Source organism: Phacochoerus africanus, chromosome 3 (genome assembly GCF_016906955.1).
Source record: "Phacochoerus africanus isolate WHEZ1 chromosome 3, ROS_Pafr_v1, whole genome shotgun sequence".
Taxonomy (NCBI): Eukaryota; Metazoa; Chordata; class Mammalia; order Artiodactyla; family Suidae; genus Phacochoerus; species Phacochoerus africanus.
The window spans coordinates 113,515,408-113,535,805 of NC_062546.1; the positions used below are offsets into that span (position 1 = coordinate 113,515,408).

General features: G+C 39.7%; 1 protein-coding gene across 8 annotated transcripts in view; it reads left to right on the forward strand.

The window, feature by feature from the left end:
• Nucleotides 1-2,235: 2,235 nt before the first annotated feature.
• Nucleotides 2,236-20,398, forward strand: part of NSD3 (nuclear receptor binding SET domain protein 3) — a 110,584-nt gene continuing 92,421 nt past the window's right edge. For 7 of the 8 annotated variants that reach the window (XM_047772453.1, XM_047772456.1, XM_047772458.1 and 4 more), the window contains exon 1: nucleotides 3,209-3,356. The gene's annotated coding sequence lies outside the window, so the exon portion shown is untranslated. Of the gene's footprint in view, nucleotides 2,594-3,208; nucleotides 3,357-20,398 lie in introns of those variants that run through there. The other variant, XM_047772454.1, reaches the window with a different exon arrangement.

Below are 20,398 nucleotides of genomic sequence, written 5' to 3' on the forward strand. Positions count from 1 at the left end.
CTAAGAATCTTACTTTTTGGGAGTTTCCATCATGGCACAGCAGAAACGAATCTGACTAGGAACCATGAGGTTGTGTGTTCAATCCCTGGCCTCACTCAACAGATTAAGGATCTGGTGTTGCTATGAGCTGTGGTGTAGGTCACAGATGTAGCTGGGATCTGGTGTCACTGTGGCTGTGGTGTAGGATGGCAGCTGTACCTCTAATTAGACCCCAGCCTGGGAACCTGCATATGCCGCCAGTGTGGCCCTAAAAAGACAAAAAGGAAAAAATAGTCTTTCTTATTGAAATCCATTAGTTCAAAGCAATGTTGCCTTCTCTTGTTATCAGTCCTGGTGATTTTTTTGACTTTCAGGATAAGTGATTTATCATGTAATGAGTTTTTGAATATAATCTTCAGAAGAGAAAAACTTTTTTTTCCTCCCTAAGCTGAGCCCTGAGAATTGTATTAGATTACTGTCTTAAGAAACTGTTTGCAGAGTTCCCAATGTGGCTCAGCAGTAATAAACCCGATTAGTATCCATGAGGATTCAGGTTCAATCCCTGGCCCTACTCAGTGGGTTAAGAATCCATCATTGCCCTGAGCTGCAGTGTAGGTCCAGACACAACTACACCTGTGGATCTGGCGTTGCCATGGCTGTAGTATAGGCCTTCAGCTGCAGCTGTGATTCCACCCTTAGCCTAGGAAATTCCATATGCAAGGTGTGACCGGAGGGGGGGGGAAGCTTTTCTCACTTTCTATGGAGAAAGCATGATCTGAACCTCTTAAGACACTAAAAATTTAAGTTATTATTTTTGATGGCCAGTCCCCTAAATACAGTTCCAGAGCAAATATTATTAACAATGTATATGTTATGCAGGACGAGACCATGCATTTACTTCCCTTAAATTTAATTTTAAACTCTTGTCAGCATAGCTTTAGAAGCAGTTTAAAATAAAATCCCTGGAAATAATTTACCATAGTCTCCTCAAGGGGAAAAATCCAGATGTCAGACCAAGGAAACAGCTTATCAACAAAGCAAGGAGGATACAGGAAGGTGGGAAAGAAGGATGGTGGTAGAAAGGATCACAGGAAAGAAAAATGACCAATTTAACCTCTTTTTCAGGAGATAGAGTCAAACAGTTGAAATAAGCTCAGAGATCCTTTAGAGATCTGTGTATTTAAAAAGACATTGAAAACAAACAAAAATGTGCTTTTTATTGATTTCTTTAACTTTTGTAGCACAACCATAGGAACCACTCAAGTATAGGTTTAGAAAGAGTTAACGATTAATAGTAATGGGGGAGTTCCCATTGTGCCTCAGCAGGTTAGGGACCCCCACGTTGCTTCTGTGAGAGTTTGGGTTCCATCCCTGGTCTCCTTAGTGGGCTAAGTATCTTCCTTGCCAGCTGCATGCTAGCGTAGGTCAAAGATGCCGAGGGTATCCAGTGTTGCCGTGGTTGTGGTTGTGGCTGTGGCTAGGTCTCAGCTGCAGCTCCCTTTCCACCCCTGGCCCGGCAACATCCATATGCTGCAGGGGCTGCCAGTAAAGAGAGAGAGGGGAAAAAAAAAAAAAAAGTAAGGGAATGCTTAATTATGAATATCAACAATAGTATCATTAACAGAGTTTTTAAAAGAACGAATGCATAATTAGTAATCACGAAAATAACTGATCTGTAGGAATCTTTAAATTTCTTGTTTAAGTGGTATTTAAAGATAAAAATTGCAGGAAATGCCCCCAAAGTTACCGAATAGATCCAGCACTGTGACATCGATGGCGAGTATAACGTCTAGGGTGATACAATTTTACTCTTCTCAGAATGGAATATTGGTTTCCTCTGATCTCTGCCTGTGGTTCCTTTGTACGTTCCTATCTCTGAGCTGCAACGTCCTAAGTCATTATCACCAGGCCCCAGGAAATATTACCAAATCGGCATGCTCCGGCATGACTAGTTTACTGTGTCACACACTCGGGACCTTCTATTGTTTCACTTGCGTTTCCTAAAATGGGGCGGGATATAGGGTTACAGAGAATTTTGACTCCCGCTCCCTCCTGTCATCCTGGCGTGCGTGAGCTCTGTCTAGGACAAATGCCCTCACATCCCTCGAAGCCGAGGTCTGGCAGCGAGGAGCGGAGGGCCTAGCACGTGACGGGCCGGGAGCCCGCCAGGTCCCTCAGGGTCGGGGTGCGGGCGGCGCTGCCTTCCCCTGTTACCCACAAGCCTCTGGGCCCGCGGAGCAAGCAGGAAGAAGGCTTGCGGGGCCCGGGGCCTGCCAGGGAGGAGTCCGAGGAGCCTGCCATCAGGGGTTGTCCCCCCGGACTCCGGTCTGAACCGCTGCCACGGCTTCCAGACGCAGAGCCGGGTGGAACCGCGAGCTCCTCTGCGACAGCTGTCGGGCGGGAGACAGCCAGGGAGGCATAGAAATCGCTGTCCACTTCCCGGTCATTTTAACCGGGCGCCCGTTCGTAGGGTATTTCAAACGTCTAGAGATGGCATCGCAGTGTCACCCTGAGGAGTCCCATCTGGTGCCTGGCATGTGCTGTTATTTCATAAGCATCAAAGAACACGCACGAGCACAATTTTGCCTCACAGGCCCAGTCTCTCTCCTATCTTGTAGGTTTGTTTTGTTTTTCACTTTCCTCCGCATCATGCCTTCCTGTCTCTGTGCCTTTATCGCCTGCGGTCTCACTTCTCGTCTAGACTCTTCCCAGTAGCTCGCGTTTCTGGCTCTCTCCCCACCCCTCCTCTCGCCCGCTGACAAGCCTGCGTCTTCCTCCTTCCTCCTCCTGCGCCCCATGCCCGGGACTGCATTTCCCGGCAGGCGCCGCGGCCGGCAGCCAATGAGCCGCTGAGGATTTGGCGGCGGCGCCCGGAGAGTCTGGGTGGGGGGGCTTTGTGCGCGGCGGCAGCGGCGGCGGGAGCGGGCGGCGGCGGCCAGGACGGAGGCGGAGGCGGAGGGGGACTGTCCACTGGTAGCCGCGGAGAGGCGTACGAGACCGAGTCGAACCCCACGGACCAGGACCCTGCTGTCCCGGCCCGGCCGCCAGCCACGGGCTGGTCTCTGGCAGCTGCAGCTGCGCGGCGACCCCCATCCCTTCGGCTCCCCAGCCCACCCCACCGCCCACAGTCTTCCTACTCTCGCTGCGCGCCCAGCCCAGCCTGGCCCGGCCGTGGCCCTCCTCGGTGCCGGCCGCCATGGCAGAGGCGTCCGGCGCGGGGGAAATCTAGCCCGGGGATTTCATGCGGCCTAGTTTGGTTCCGCCTCCTCCTCTCGCGGCCCCGGCGGCTGCCCGCACCCCAGCCCCACTCCGGGCCTCCGTGTCTCTCCTGTGATCGTACTGACACGGCCGGGGGGTTAGAATGGAACAAGCTGAAGGTAAAGTGAGTGCGTGCGTGTGTGTGTGTGTGTGTGTGTGTGTGTGTGTGTGTGTGTGTGTGTGTGTGTGTGTGTGTGTGTGTGTTTTGGAAGGAAGGGCTGAGAAGGGGACGACGAATGGGGGCGACATAGGGATGGGACCCGGGTGGGGAGAAACACCTAAGCAGGGGTCGGAGGACTGGCTGGTGGCCTGAAAGGATTAGAGGGGAGTCTGGAAGGATGGGGCAAGGTGGAGGGCGTGGAGGGGCTTGGGAGGTGGGGCACGGAGGATTGGTTTGGGATGAAGGATGGAGTGGCGCTGAGCTGAGAATTGGGAGTAGAGGTGGGATGGGGGCGGGGATAAAGATGGAACGGGGGAGGGGCAGGGAAAGAGGGAAGAGTTAAGGTTTGGAGATTAGAGACCTGGGCGGTCTGAGAAAGGCAGGTTTGGGGGTGGAGTATGGGAACTAGAAGAGTCTGGGGGAAGGATATAGAATTTGATGAAGAGATGGGGCCTTAAGGGAGACGCGGGGGAATGGAAGTGGAGGAAAAGGTGGATTAGGAAAAAAGGATAAGTAATGATTGAGACAGGATGTAAGGGGAAAATAGGAAATAGACTTAGGAAAGTGGGAGACCCAGGTTTGGGTTATAGGGAAGGAAATTAACTGAATGTTGGAGAAGGATGAGAACTATGGACCAAGCGTCACAGAGAGGGAGGAAAAGAAGGGGAAGGGGGTTGTTAAAGTGTTAGGAAGGGAAAGCCTTTTGTTCCTATATTTGTGTGTATTCTGTGCCTTTTCTTTCAGGGTGAGAGAATAGAGAAGCTAGTGGTTATGGTGTTGTGAAACGGAGAGGTGTGGGTTTTACTGCTTTGAGGGAGGAGGAGACGTGTTAGTGTAATGGGGAGAGACGGGGAGAGACATGGCCATAATTTGATGGTTTTGGTGAGGGAGTGAAGACTCTTCAGATTTAAAGGGGGCAGGGGCAGCCATGTTTGCTGCCAGGCACTGCAGTGTAAATAAATTCCTTCTTCTCTCTGACATCAGTGTGAATCTGGAAGGAGCCAGTTCAGATTGTTAACTCCCTTTCTATTTGTAAACTCTTCCCTTCCATCTTGGGGTCATTTAAAATTGTTCATAACCACCAAGGAGGTGGTAATGTTTTCCATCTTGTGTGTTTTGCTGCTCCCCCCCCCCACCCCCGCCTCCTTTTCCCTCTCCTTCTGGTTGCAAACAAGGCATGCGAATGAACGGCAGTGTAAAATTTAACCCTTTTTATAAAGTTAAAATTATATATATTTTTTGCTAGCTGAAGAAATCAGTACTATCTTATTTCAAACATGATCATAAAAAGTCTTTTAAATATTGAAAATCCATTTGTTTCAGAAGCCTCAGAGGCAGTCAACATGTTTTCTGCAATTCTTTAGGTAAACAAGGAAATTGCCTGGATTATTTTACTTGGGATTGTGCTCTTGGCAAAGCACTGTGTGAGGGAGAGAAGGGGTAGAAAGATCTGCTCTGGTGGAGTATCTGCTTGCTACATTTTGAGTGCTGGAAAATTAGAAATGTGTGTATTTTAAAATGGTGTTTCTGATACCTCTTGCTTATAGGCGATGGGTGTGTTAAGAAGTGTTTTCATTTTTAAAATAAACTGTCTTCCATCCCTTCCCTTTGCTTTCACATATCCAGCTCAATACAATTTCCAAATGTCAGTTCAGCACAGTGCAATGATCTATGAAGCAGACATGCAGTGCCTAGAGGAATATTTAGGTGCCAGGGTTTTTTGGTGAGAACTTCAGGTCACTCTTGGGAAAGCTACAGTAACTCTTCAATGTATTCAAATATATCTACTTGTATGCTTGAAACAGTTACTATTCTAAAGGTTTAAATACTAACAAACTTAGAGGATATAAATTAAGTGGGGCCTATTTTATTTTCATATTGAAAAGGAATAAATGTGTATGACCTTTTGTTTTTGTTTTATACTTGTAATTGGGGTAATCCAAACTTTAATCCATCATATTGATATTGAAACTCTTCTCTAATACCAGAAAAGCTTCTTAAATTGTAATATGATGGACTCAAACCAGTTGTACTACATATTGATGTAATCTATCAATGCATCATTCTTTGAGGTTGTCATATAGAAGTTTAGGAAGTGTTCTTGATCTATTGAAAAAATTAAATTGAATATTGTTAGAATGTTACTTTGAGAGAGTACTTTTAGTATAGAGGTCAGATTTACAACTTGGAGTATTTTGATTTGATAATATTCATCCTGAATTTAAAAAAAAATCTTAGGAGGAAAAGTTCCATTCAGATGAGATCGGGCACGTTCAGGGTGGTATGGTCATAGACAGGAAAAGTTCCATTCAAAAAAGCCCTTCAGGAGTTCCCATTGTGGCTCAGCAGAAATGAATCTGACTAGCATTCGTGAGTACACAGGTTTGACCCCTGGCCTCGCTCAGGGTTAAGGATCCGGTGTTGCTGTCAGCTGTGGTTTAAGTTGGAGACACGGCCCTGGTCTGGCATTGCTGTGGCTGTGTTGTAGGCCAGTGGCTACATCTCCGATTTGACTCCTAGCCTGAGAATCTCCATATGCCACAGGTGTGCCCCCCCCAAAAGCCATTCAGTCTGCTTTTTTGGAATTTATTTTTATGGAGATTTCATTTTTATATCTCTTGCTTAATTGACATGTTATTTGTAATTAATTTTTAAGTGAACTATCAGTGCCACACATTTTTAGGAAAATGAGAAATTGTATATTAAAATAAGACTATTGGAAGCTTGAATTACTAAAAAAAAAAAAAAAAAAAAAAAGGAATATTCCTGTGTATTCAGCATTTTGTAGAGATAAAGTTCACCTGCCCAAAGAACCTCAGTATTCCGGTTCCTTGGCTAGGTAGTCATTGAATGAAAAAGGCTATTCTAGTTAGATGATACCTAATTAAACCCGGACTTTGCTCTGATTATCATGTCCGTCAGCTTACCTGTTACTTAGGATAGCTTTCTTTCTTTTTTTTTTTTTTAACTTTAATTAAATAGATATGCTCTTTCTTATACTGATCAGATTGAATGAGTTTCGGGTAAAGGAAATTGGTTGCCTTTAGGGTTGGTCATCCTTGAATGAACTGTCAATGTCTTGAGTCAATTGTCTGATTCTAAAAACACTCAGTTTCTGGAATTTATAATGATGTTTATAATAATGATAGTAATACCTGCTAATAGTTGTTGCCCTCTTACAGTGTGCTACGCTGAGTGCCTTATATGGATGATTTCCTTTTATCCTCCCGACAGTTATATGGGGTTAGTACTATTACGTCCTTTTCACAGATGAAGAAATTGAGGCTAAACATCTTAATAACATCACAGAGATGGGAAACAGCAAAGCCAATATATGAACCCAGGTCTTTTCTAATTATAAAACTTGGACCAGCAGACGTTTACTTTTACTTTCTTTTAAAAATTCATAAAATAATACATGTTTATTATTTAAAAATTTTAAAAATATTGTAAAAAGCAATGAGTTTTTTTTTTAAAGTGAACACCCTGTTCTCCATTAATAACCATTTTGAAGTTTCTTGTGTGTCCTCCTAGAAAATTCTGTACATATATATGTACATGTCTCTTAAAATACAAATTGGGTCATATTATATGCATTTTGGTTTCTTTCTCTCTCTCTCTCTTTCTTTCTTTCATTTTAGGGCCGCACCTGTGGCATATGGAAGTTCCCAGGCTAGGGGTCGAATTGGAGCTCCAGCTGCTAGCCTACACCACAGCAGTGCTGGATACGAGCTGCATCTGTGACTTATGCCACAACTTGAGGCAATTCCTTATCCTTAACCCACTGAGCCAGGCCAGGGATTGAACCTGCATCCTTGTGGATAATATGTCTTAACCCTCTGAGCCACAATGGGAACTCTGAGTTTTTGTTTTTAATAGTTACCTGGGACATCCTTTTAAATGAACACATATGGGTTTATAGCTTTTTAAAGGATCATATAGTATTCCATTATTTGGAATATTGATTAATATTAAGTTGCTATCAGGTTTTTGCTATTATAAATAATATAGCAGGTCCTGAATTAAGTGCCTAATAATTATTTAAATAGAAGAGGTAGAGTCCAACTACTTTATTTTACTAGAGAAATCACCGAGACCCCAAGAAGTTAAGTCCAAGGCTTTGATGACAAACCTATTACCCAACTTTATACCACATCACATTATTTCATTATTATGACAGTATCTGCACTTTCTATGAGAGCTGAAGGTGAGGGGCTACTCAAGTTTAGGCACATTTAGTATAATGAGCATGAGGGGATTAAGGTGCAATTAGGCAAACAAAGGCTCTTGCTTCTCTTTTTCCATTCTTTGTTCACCATGTTGTACATACAACATATACACAAGTATTTTTACCTACATAAAGGAATCTTATCCATGAATCTTAAAATTTGCGTTTCGGTAGTACAGTGGTTTTGGCAGAATTTTTCCTGTTTTAATAAAATTATTGGTGAAATAAAAAGATAAGAGGTTCATCATGATCCTGGAAAAGAACTTGGAAAGAAAATTGAGCCACTGGTGAGTTTTAAAAAAATACTTAATTGAAACAAGTTTTTAAAAATCTTAGGTACCATTGATTACTTTTTTGTGATTATTTTACTTTTTACTATCAAGAAGAAAATTAGTAACCATGGATACTTATTCTTTGAGTTCTTTTAAAACAAAGAATTCTGTTTTAGACACTTAAAAAATTAAAATCAGGGAGTTCCCGTCGTGGCGCAGTGGTTAACGAATCCGACTAGGAATCATGAGGTTGCGGGTTCGGTCCCTGCCCTTGCTCAGTGGGTTAAGGATCCAGCGTTGCCGTGAGTTGTGGTGTAGGTTGCAGACGCGGCTCGGATCCCGCGTTGCTGTGGCTCTGGCGTAGGCCGGTGGCTACAGCTCCGATTCAACCCCTAGCCTGGGAACCTCCATATGCCGCAGGAGCGGCCCAAGAAATAGCAACAACAACAACAAAAGACAAAAAATAAAATAAAAAATAAAAATTCAAATGCTGGACGTGTTGTTGTTTATTAACAAAGTAATAAATCACCTTAGTTGCACTTTCAAAAAATAATAGACCCTTTTTTAAGTAAAAATAAAAACAGCATTGCACCAAAAAAACAGATTTTGTGGATACCTAATTCTAAACACTTATGAAGTTTAACGATTTTAATTTTTTTTTATAGCCCTATCTTTGATACTTGAAGTTTTCTTTTTTTTTCTTTTTTTTTTTTTTGGCTATTTCTTTGGGCCGCTCCCTCGGCATATGGAGGTTCCCAGGCTAGGGGTTGAATCGGAGCTGTAGCCACCGGCCTACGCCAGAGCCACAGCAACGCGGGATCCGAGCCGCATCTGCAACCTACACCACAGCTCACGGCAACGCCGGATCCTTAACCCACTGAGCAAGGGCAGGGACCGAACCTGCAACCTCATGGTTCCTAGTCGGATTCGTTAACCACTGCGCCACGACGGGAACTCCAACATTTGAATTTTTAAATGAATGGAGAGCTTTATTTCTGCAGGCTAATCTTTAATAAATGCTAATTAAGGTAAATTTAAGAAAGTGATTATACTACCTAACACATTTGTTAAATACTCAGAGGCTTTTGGTTTTTTGTTTTATTTGTGGGTTGTTTTTATTATTGACCATACTACTTAGTAAGTACTCTTAAACACTTCTGTGCTATGTTGCACCAATACAGGGTGGCATGAAAAGAAAGAAAAAGACATATTTAAGGTTTTATGATTTAGAGAATGTTCAGTTTTTCCTAGATGGATGTGTGTTGTTATTCCTAAAGTACAACTGCTTATTGACAAGATTTTGAGTTTTAAAGCCTCTTTGATAAATGATTCTTGGCTTATTTTTAGATGTGGATCTGTATTATCATTGACTGATCTACAATGAGATCGTTTTTTTCCTACAAGATTCCCTTTTTCATCATACAGGTTTTTCAATATAGATTTAGGACTATATTGAGGATAAAGTGAAGAGGAAAATGAAAAAAATTTTATATTCATATGGTTTTCATTTTAACCATATACATATATGAACCAATATCTAATAATACCTTGCACTTTCGTGATACCTGAGATGTTTGATGGAATATCCACATGGTGACTCAATGTGTGCGTATGTGTGTGAAGTTGGAAAGTGCAAGAATCATTCAACTCAGTTTAAATAAGTAGGTTTTTTTGTTGTTGGGTTGTTTTTTTTTTTTTTTTGGTCTTTTTAGGGCCACATCTGAGGCATATGGAGGTTCCCAGGCCAGGGGTCGAATCGGAGCTGAAACTGCCCGCCACAGCCGTAGCCATAATGGATCAGAGCCACGTCTGTGACCGACACCACAGCTCACGGCAATGCCAGGTCCTTAACCCACTGATCGAGGTCAGTGATTGAGGCTGGGGATCGATTGAACCCAAGTCTTCATGGATGATAGTTGGGTTCCCTAACTGATGAGCCAAGACAGGAACTCCATAAATAGGTATTTTAAATTTAGGCAGTGTGTGACTTCCTGGTGTTTTGTGGGTAAAACAAAATTTAGTTCAACAAATTAATTTGAGATTCAGCAAATTAAGAAATCTCACATGAAGGCTTGCCTCGTGGCATTTTTGCCATTGCCAAGACGGTGTTATATCTAGCGAGTCTTGTGTTACTAATTTCTTAAGACTCTCTTTGGAGTCTTAAGAAAGCTGTGCGTAAAAAACAAACCATTAAAAAAAGGTTTGTTTTAAAAACTTTTAAATTGTAAAACATGACATATTAAAGAAAAGCATAAAACCTAAATATGACATATAAAGAAAAGCATAAAAACAAATAATTAGAAAGCAAACATGGTTCAGTCAGGTAATAAACCCTTTAAGAAAAGCTGCAGAGACAGCCTCATTGGTTTCACTGGTATTGCCTTGGTAGTAGATGGACTTTAGGATAATACTATACTGAAAAGTAAGCTGAAAGATTAACCATGAGGGGTCAGCATGTGTGAAAAACTGAATTACTGGTTTTTATTTGTCGTTATCAAAAAAGTTTTTAGGAGTTCCCATCGTGGCTCAGTGGTTAACGCATCTGACTAGGAACCATGAGGTTGCGGGTTCAGTCTCTGGCCTTGCTCAGTGGGTTAAGGATCTGGCGTTGCTGTGAGCTGTGGTGTAGTTTGCAGATGCGGCTCAGATCCCGCGTGACTGCGGCTGTGGCGTAGGCTGGAAGCAAAAGCTCTGATTAGACCCCTAGCCTGGGAACCTACATATGCCTCAGGAGCAGCCCTAGAAAAGGCAAAAAGAGAAAAAAAAAAAAAAAAAGACATTGGAATTCCCGTCGTGGCGCAGTGGTTAACGAATCCAACTAGGAACCATGAGGTTGCGGGTTCGATCCCTGCCCTTGCTCAGTGGGTTAACAATCCGGCATTGCCGTGAGCTGTGGTGTAGGTCGCTCTGGCGTAGGCCGGTGGCTACAGCTCCGATTCGACCCCTAGCCTGCGAACCTCCATATGCCGCGGGAGCGGCCCAAGAAATGGCAAAAAAAAAAGTTTTTATTTTTGTTGTTGTTGTTACCTGGATGATTTTTTTAAAAATTCCCTAACATTTAGTGTAGTCATTTAGTGATTTGAAATCTTGGTGTTTTATTAATGATTATGAAACAAAAAAATTTTTTTAAAAGAAGAAAATGAATGTGAAACAAAAATTAATGCTGATCCTATAAGAATCATGCCATTTTTACAAAGTTATTACTCAGAGTTCATCTCTGTTGCACTTTTTGGTGGGATTCAGTGATTAAGATGGTATAAGCAAACTCTCTGATAATGACTTTTGTTTAGAAAATGTCTGATTTGCCTGTATCAGTAGTCTTCTAACTTAAGTATTTTATTTACAAAAACTAGTTTGACTCTCTTGCTTTTGTTTAGAAAATGTCAGATTTGCCTGTATCAGTAGTCTTCTAACTTAAGTATCTTATTTACAAAAACTAGTTTGACTCTCTTCACATTAGTATAACCATTTTTAGAAAGTATTAACCTGGAAGTTCCCATTGTGGCCCAGCGGGTTATGAACCCGACTGGCATCCATAAGGATGCAGGTTCGACCCCTGGCCTTGCTCACTGGGTAAAGGATCTTGCATTACTGTGGCTGTGGTGTAGGCCAATTGGACCTGCCACTCCAATTGGACCCCTAGCCTGGGAACTCCAGTGTGCTGCAGATGCAGCCCTAAAAAGCAAAATAACCTGAGACATAATCAGCAGTGGCAGTCTATGTTGACTCTTCGTCCTTGGTGCCTCTTTTTTTTTTTTTTTTTTAAATTTTATTCAATTATAGTTTTATTCAATATAGTATTGTGCCAATTTCTGCTGTCCATCCTTGGTCCCTCTTGATTCTTACCCTCTGCATGTTAGCTAGATGAGCCACATTTCTTTCTTAACTGGAGAAACCTACTTTAACATGTTTCTAGAGTGCTTTCTAACATATATGGAAAGGTTAAATGTTGACTTTTGAGAATTTTGATAGCAGAGAAAGTTGAATTTTTTTCCCCCTCTGACTGCCTGATAAATACAGACTATTTGCGTAAAACTCCACCATGTGGACTTTGAGAAGGAATTTTAATAACACATCCACATACATAAAGCTCTTATTTGGTTATTTAATTTTGTTACTTTAAGCTGTCTTAAGTTTTTTATGATCGCTGCAGAATCGAGATACATTAGAATATGGTATTTCTTATTGGTTTGTGGTGAGAAGCTTGCTATGCTTTGCTGAATCCTAGAATTTCAGTAGAATGTTGTTCTTTTTTATTCTGGGTGAAGTTTAAATATATTCTTTGCTGATTTTTTTCTCTTGCAAGGATGAGAAATAATTATTTTAAATCTTGAAATGAACACATATGTTGAGTTTCCATAGATGTAGAAGCAACCATGATTTGATATAGTAGTTATTTATTTTTTGTCTTTTTTTTTTTTTTTTTTTTTGTCTTTTTAGGGCCACACCCTCGGCACATGGAGGTTCCCAGGCTAGGTGTCAAATTGGAGCTACAGCTGCCAACCTACGCCACAGCCATAGTAACATCAGATCCGAGCCATGTCTGCAACCTACACCACAGCTCACTGCAATGCTGGATCCTTAACCCACTGATTGAGGCCAGGGATCGAACCGGAAACATCATGGTTCCTAGTCGGAATTGTTTCCGCTGCACCCTGGCGGGAACTCCTGATACAGTAGTTATTTAAAACTAAATTGGGTAGTTTGGCTTTGTGTATGAAGTAGAGGTAATAGGCTTTTGGTTATTTCATGTTTTTTGTGTTTTTATCACCTGTACACTTAAGCCTTGATCATTAGAATTTATTTTATTGGGTGACAAAATTAAGGTATTGAGGTTAAGCTATTAAGATATTATACACAACCAATACCCCAAAAAAACACATCCCTATTTGTTTTTATTTTTTAGTGAAAAATATGTACTTTTCAAAGTGCTACTAGTTTAAAAATAACACTTATTATGTTTAAGTTATGAAAGGATTGTTTATTGTGGAGAAATTGGAGAAAAAAATTGAAAAACGGTCAGATAAAACAAAGATTAAAATCACCTGAAATCCTACTAACTGGAAGTTACTGTAGTTAACATTTTATTAACATATATGTTATATTAACTAACATACTGTAGTTAACATTTTAATAACATTGTTATTTCTTATGTGTGTATGGTTTTTTTTTTTTACAAAACGGACTTGTACATAGTATTATTTTTTAACCTGCTTTATTGTGAAATAATTTTTTTTGAGAATGTGATTTAAAAATGGACATATAGAAGTTCCTGTCATGGCGCAGTGATTAACGAATCCCACTAGGAACCATGAGGTTGCGGGTTCGGTCCCTGCCCTTGCTCAGTGGGTTAACTATCCGGCATTGCCGTGAGCTGTGGTGTAGGTTGCAGACGTGGCTCGGATCCCGAGTTGCTGTGGCTCTGGTGTAGGCAGGTGGCTACAGCTCCGATTAGACCCCTAGCCTGGGAACCTCCATATGCCGCAGAAGCGGCCCAAAGAAATAGCAAAAAGACAAAAAAAAAATGGACATATAATTTCGTCTTATGAGTATGCTATATCTGTTTACCATTCTTTTGATGTTTTAGGCGGCTTACAATTTTTAGGTGTTATACTTCAACAAACATTCTCACATATTAAAAATTGTATGACTGGATTATTCGTTACAATAAATTCTGAGATGTAGAATTGCTTAACACAGATACAGACATTTCAAAAGCTTTTGACACATATTTCCAATTTGATCTCCAGAAAGGTTTCTTTTTTAAGTAACAGTTTAAGTAACAGTTTCCTTGAGAAACAGTCACATACCATACAGTTCACTCTTTTAAAATGTGTAGTGCAGTGGTTTTTAGTATATTCACAGAATTGTGCAATCATTATCACAATCAATTTTAGAACATTTCCAGAAAGGTTTGAACCAATTTAAACTCCCAGCAATATCAAAAAGGCTTTGTTTTTAAAAATTGCATTTATTTGTGGTTTTGAAAGTGTAGTACTTAGTATATAAGAACACAACTTATGTGATAAATTTTTTTCTTTATACTTGCTATCATTTATTTTGAGATTTTTTATTTCCAGCTTTATTGAAATATAATTGACTGATACATACTTTATATCCATTTATGGAATGAAATTTTAAAATCAGTAAAAATAAGATGCTTGTATTTCCTGTGTTAAGAAAATATGACAAGTTTAAGTTCATGAAATAAAATATGTAGCAGATTTTTTTGAATTATAAAATCATTTTCCTGTTCAATCATGATGCCTTTATTGAGTGAGTGTTGTATGTGGTTTAAAATACCTTTCTTGTCATTCAGATTTTATTTAGAAACAACTTATTTTAGGAAATCTCTGTAAAAAGTGTGCTATACCTATATAATTAACTATAGCAAACTTGTCACTGTATAAAAAGTTTGGCTTTCTTTTTATTGAGAGGTTTGTGTTGTTCTAATTGACCTTCACTCTGAAAGTTGTTAACAAAACATTTTTTAACTCTGCAGCAGTGGCAGGTAGAGCAAGAGTCAAGGAGACTCAAATTCCTACTTTGCCGTACTTTTTAGTACTGAGGCCCTGTGTTCTTATCTCTGAAGTGGAGATGAGAATGACAACTTTGGGGGATTATAGGGACCCAGGCTAGAAGTGCCAGAGCATGCCTGGAGCTGGACCAGGCATGTAGCTGAAAATAAATGTTTTTAATGTAAGAAAAATAACGTATGCAAGATGAATTAGCCTTTAGTTGAATGTTTAATGGATGAAGAAGTGAACTCAGTTGGCCTAAACTCAGTTTCATAGAAGTTGAAAGTTGAATGTTAATTAGTGCTTAAACAGAATCTTTGCATGGGTTATGTGGGTTTTTCTTGGTAAAGAGAATCCATGCTGGTACAAGTATGAACATGAAGTTAACTTTCCAGTCCAGATTTACTTCTACTGTTGTTATTACAGCAGCATGATGGCTGTAGCTTCACCAATGCTTATTAGTGTTCTGATTAAGCAAATAGGTGATAATGTGAAATTTGAATATATGGTGTGAAGTTCCTTATGTTCTAACTTTTACTGCTTATTTTGAAAATGAAATGTTGAATACAGTTGAACCTAAAATACTAAACTGATAAACCTGATGAACAAAAAACAACAGCAGAAGCTCCTGTTGTGGCTTAGTGGAAACGAATCTGACTAATATCCATGAAGACGCAGGTTCTATCCCTGGCCTCGATCAGTGGGTTAAGATCCAGTGTTGCCATGAGTTGTGATGTAGGTCCCAGACTCGGCTCGGATCTGCCGTTGCTCTGGCTGTGGTGTAGTAGGCTGGCAGCTGTGGCTCCAGTTCGACCCCTAGCCTGGGAACCTCCATGTGCTGCAGATTCGGCCTTAAAAACAAACAAACAAACAAAAAAACCCTGTTTTTTCTAGGAAAAATACACTTAGTAAATTATTTTAAATATGATAGATTGCTTAGTATCTTAAAAACTACATAACATTTCTCTGCTACATTGTCTTTTTGCCTTGCTGTAGTAAAAGAAAGTAAATTTTGAACAATATCAAACCATTTTACTATAACTCAGAAATGTGTTGGGGAAAGAGATAGGAAAATATGTGGATGAACTTGTTAGTTTACTAGATTTCATAGTGAATGGAACAAGATGACTAATATAAGTTACTTAGTTTGTCGTAATTTTCTTTGTGAGCCAGTACCATTGATGTAAGGGATTGGAAAATAATTTAATGTACGTTTTCTTCCAGTAGTAGTACCATGTCTCTTGTTACTGAGTGTGGTCAAGAACAAAGTGAAGACGTTGAGGTTAAACCAAATAGATAAGGGAAATTGGGTGTTTTACTAGTAAGTTTTGTATTGGTACAAGGCAGTTCAATAGTAATGTGGTTTAGTCAGGAAAAAATAAGAACTACAAAGCGACCTAAAATGTTGTGTAACTTAATGGAATCACAATCAAGTGAAAACTGGATGACTGTATTTAGTGACAAGGTTCCTGGTTAAATGAAGTGATACAGTGTTTTTGGTTTTGGGGTTTTTTTGTTTTTGTTTTTTTGTATTTCATTAACTAATTTTATTTCATCTCACACAGGTCACTCCCTAATATAGGATATTTTAATGTCCTTGAATATCATCTTTCTCTCAATACATTTTTAGTGGAAAATTATTATGTGAAAGTTTCATAATATATTTGGGGTGATGACACTAGAGCTAAACAGATTGTGGAGGAGCACAGTTATGTTTTAAAAATAGTGCTGCTCTATTGTTAGTAGTAAAAACTCTGGAAAATTAAAAATAAAAATTAGAAGAAAAAGTACCACTTTTCTGACATAACCTTGATTACCTAGAAAATTTTGCAGAAAGAAATATGGTGGTCATTACTGAATGGTAAAATCTTTTTTATGTGAAGATATTTGTTGTGAATTTCATAGTATTGTTTACTATCACAAATAATGAACAACTTTTAGGAGTTCCTGTTGTGGCTCAGTGGCTAATGAATCCGACTAGGAACCATGAGGTTGTGGGTTTAATCCCTGACCTTGCTCAGTGGGTTAAGGATCTGGCGTTGCCGTGAGCTGTGGTGTAGGTTGCAGACATGGCTCGGATCCTGTGTTGCTGTGGCTCTGGCATAGGCCTGCAGCTATAGCTCTGATTAGATCCCTAGCCTGGGAACCTGCATATGCCGAGGGTGCAGCCCCAGAAAAGGCAAAAAGACAAAACAAAAACAAAAAACAAATAATGAACAACTTTAAATAATGTTAATATGATAAGACTTGAAAGTTAATTTTTTTTGAAAGTTAAAACTTAAAATCATATATGTTCTTGTCAGAATGAAAATCCAAGCTGTACATTTATGTATTGATAACTAGCAGGAATCACAGCTTGCTTTCCCATTGTATGGTGTCATTTCAGGTTATCTAGATCACCCTTTTTAACTTCTTATGGGCTATAAACAAAAGCCCAAACATATTTTCTCTTCAGAATTCACGCAGCTAAGCATAGAGGTAGAATCACAGCAAAAGACCTTTTTATAACAATCCAGTGCCCCACTCACTGCAAGACCAATGTCAGAATACATTTTTGTTTATACCTGATTTATCTTATCTTATTCTAGTACACAAATTTGATTGTTAAATTTCCTCTTAACGTGGTTTCTGTCTAGCTTCATGGTATTATTCACCAGTTTCTTTAAAAAGTTTATGATTAACCTTACTGGATGTTTTTGTTTAGATCAAATCTGAAGAATGATTTACATCAGCACTGACGAATAGAATTTTCTGTGAGGAAGGGAATACTCTGTCTTTGCTGCCCCATATGGTAGCCACTCACCACATGTGAATTTTGAACACTTGAATTGTGGCTAGTGTACTTGAGAACTAAATTTTTAATTTAATTTCTTTAAAATTAAATAGCCACATGTGACTAGCACAGATTTAGATATTCTTAGTGAAGGGAAAGAATTAAATAGAAGTAGACATTTTCACATTCTTTGCTCTTGTGATTACTCTATGTTTGTGTTTTTGTGGGGTTAGGTTTCTAAAATCTCACTTTCCTAAATGTATACCATGTTAGACACATTCACAGGAAACAACTTAGTAATAGTTGTTTGATTATTATTTTAAAATATAAAATTTTTAAATATTTAAAGTATTTAAATAAAATATTTTTAAATATAAAAGTATTTTTAAAAACTTTTAGTCAATGCAGATATCAACAGACTGTGTACTGCTGACCAACAGAATCATTTCAATAGTATTTTGTAGTAGTTATAGTTAAATAATATTGAAAGCTTAAATCTTTTATATTACATGGAATACTTGACTAAACTATTATTTAAATCTTTTTGCTGTAGCCATACCTCAGAAGCCTCTGAAACAGAGAACTTGAAATGGGATAAAAGATATGCCTAATGATCACCGCTTCATTTGTCTTCCTCCAGTCTTTCCATATGACTAATTCCTAGTTTGAGTTCCATGAGTCTTTTTTATAACAATCTAGCCCCCAACTCACTGTTTACTGTTACCCTGCTGTATAGTAGCTTATCATTATCTGAAATTTTCATGTTTATTTAAGCTCCATGAGATCAAAATCTTATTTCCTTTGACTTCCCAGGACCTAGAACATTTGGTATACAGTTGATGTTCAGTAGTGAGCCATGTCACAAACAAAACAAAAACAGGACTTTGTGAGGAATAAGATACAAATCTGGAATAACAAGCTACTTAGAGTCTGAGAATAGGCAAGGTGACCTTTAGCTTTTGATTATCTTGGTGGTGTTGGTGTGGGTAGTTTAAGGCTGTTAGTTTAGAATGATTTTGAATAGAAATACTTTGCTGGAAACTCTTACTTTAAAAACAGATTTTTGTTCAGGCATACACATATGTACTAAATAAACCCTCTCCAAATAAACATCATACAATTGACAAAATGGAAAAACAAGTGAGAAAATATTTCCATGGTTGATTTTTGAGTATTCAGCTTCATTTCCTAACCTCTTAGAGATTAAGGGATTTACTCGAAGTAAGTTATTTGTATGCCGATGGTGGGAAGGGAGAGAACTGCCAGCTCTTAATTTTCCAGTGTTTTGTTTTGACTTGCTGTCTATGAATGGAGCAGACCTAGGCACTTTACCTGATAAAAGCAAATTTGACTTGTACTCCAAATTATCTGTGGGTCATCGGTGGTCAGATGTGCTCTTATAGTATATTAGATTATTTAATTCCCAATCTTTAAATGCCAGCATGGTGAGTTGTTGGAAGGATTTTATTTTTACTCATCTACTCCTGTACATGTTCTTAAATAGTTAATGTTTTGAGATGTGAATGAAAGCCTTTTTTTTTTTTTTTTTTTTTTGTCTTTTGAGGGCCACACCCGTGGCATATAGAGGTTCCCAGGCTAGGGGTCTAATCATAGCTCTTGCTGCCAGCCTATGCCAGAGCCACAGCAACGCTAGAGCCAAGCTGTGTCTGCGACCCACACCAATGCCAGATCCTTAACACACTGAGCAAGGCCAGGGATCGAACCCGCAACCTCATGGTTCCTAATTGGATTCGTTTCCGCTGCATTACGGTGGGAACTCCTAAAAGCCTTTTTATTTAGGGAACTTATACATTATTCACCTTTACAAAATAAATTTCCAGTTAGACTTTATTCATTAGAAAAAATGTTGGAGTAACAGATTTCTTTTGGATGGTCACTAGAGGCTTTTCTTTATTAACTATGGTTATTATATATTTAAATTAACAGACTTTAAAAAATAGTTCTTAACATAGTGCTGTCTTTATTACTGCACATTTTCTCCCCCTACCCCCGCATGTTTTTGTGAAATCAGCCACAAATCCAGTGTGGATCAGACATTTTGGTTGTCAGAAATTGAAAATCTTAAATACGGTATTTCGTGACCCATAACACGTCATTGTATCATGCATGGTAATGGTTTTACTACCATTTTGTAATTTGTATCCCATCTCTGACTGGAATGAAAGTAAACTCCAGAGCACAAAAAGCAGCAGTGACTGTGCCAACAAAATGGGGAAGAAATAATTTCCCTTTGCTCTGCATTATAAAAGGTGGCAGCAACACCCTACCAGCAACTAAAATCTAATGCCTTTTCCAGGCTGTCCAGGGACAACTTGTAGGTCACGTTAGCATATTTGTACCCTAGATGGGACTGTTTATGTTGTGATGGAGTGAGGCTTTTTTTTTTTTTTTTGTCTTTTTGCTATTTCTCGGGCCGCTCCTGCGGCATATGGAGGTTCCCAGGCTAGGGGTTGAATCGGAGCTGTAGCCACCTGCCTACACCAGAGCCACAGCAACGCTGGATCCGAGCCGTGTCTGCAACCTACACCACAGCTCACGGCAACGCCAGATGTTAACCCACTAAGCAAGGGCAGGGACCGAACCCGCAACCTCATGGTTCCTAGTCGGACTCAACCACTGCGCCACGACGGGAACTCCTGGAGTGAGGCTTTTTAAAGTGATGTTTCTACCTCACATACCCCAAATTGTAGGTTAATGAATCTAAGGGAATCCTCCTCCATGTTGTATGTTTTATAGGGATGTTGGTAGAACTAATGAAAACAGTGAGTGTTTGGAAATGCTGTCAGAGAAGACCCTGTATTAGTTTCCTATTGCCTCTCTATTAAATAATGTCAAATGTAGTGGCTTAAACATAGTAACATTTAAAACAATAGAAATTTATTATCTTATAGTTCTGGATGTTAGAAGGCCAACATTGAGGTGTAAGTAGGACTGCGTCCCTTCTGGAGGCTGTGGAGGAGAATGTGTGGCTTTTTCCACCTTCCAGAGGTGCCTACATTCCTTGGCTCATGGTCCCCTCCTTTGTTTTCAGGGCCAGTAGCAGTGCATCTTCAAGTCTCTCTGGCTCTGACTCTTCTCCCTCCCTTTTCCACTCCAAGGATCCTAGTGGCTACTTGGGGCCCACCTAGATAATCTAGGCTACTGTCTCTATTGTAAGAGGCTTAACTTTTTTTTTTTTTTCCCCTTAAG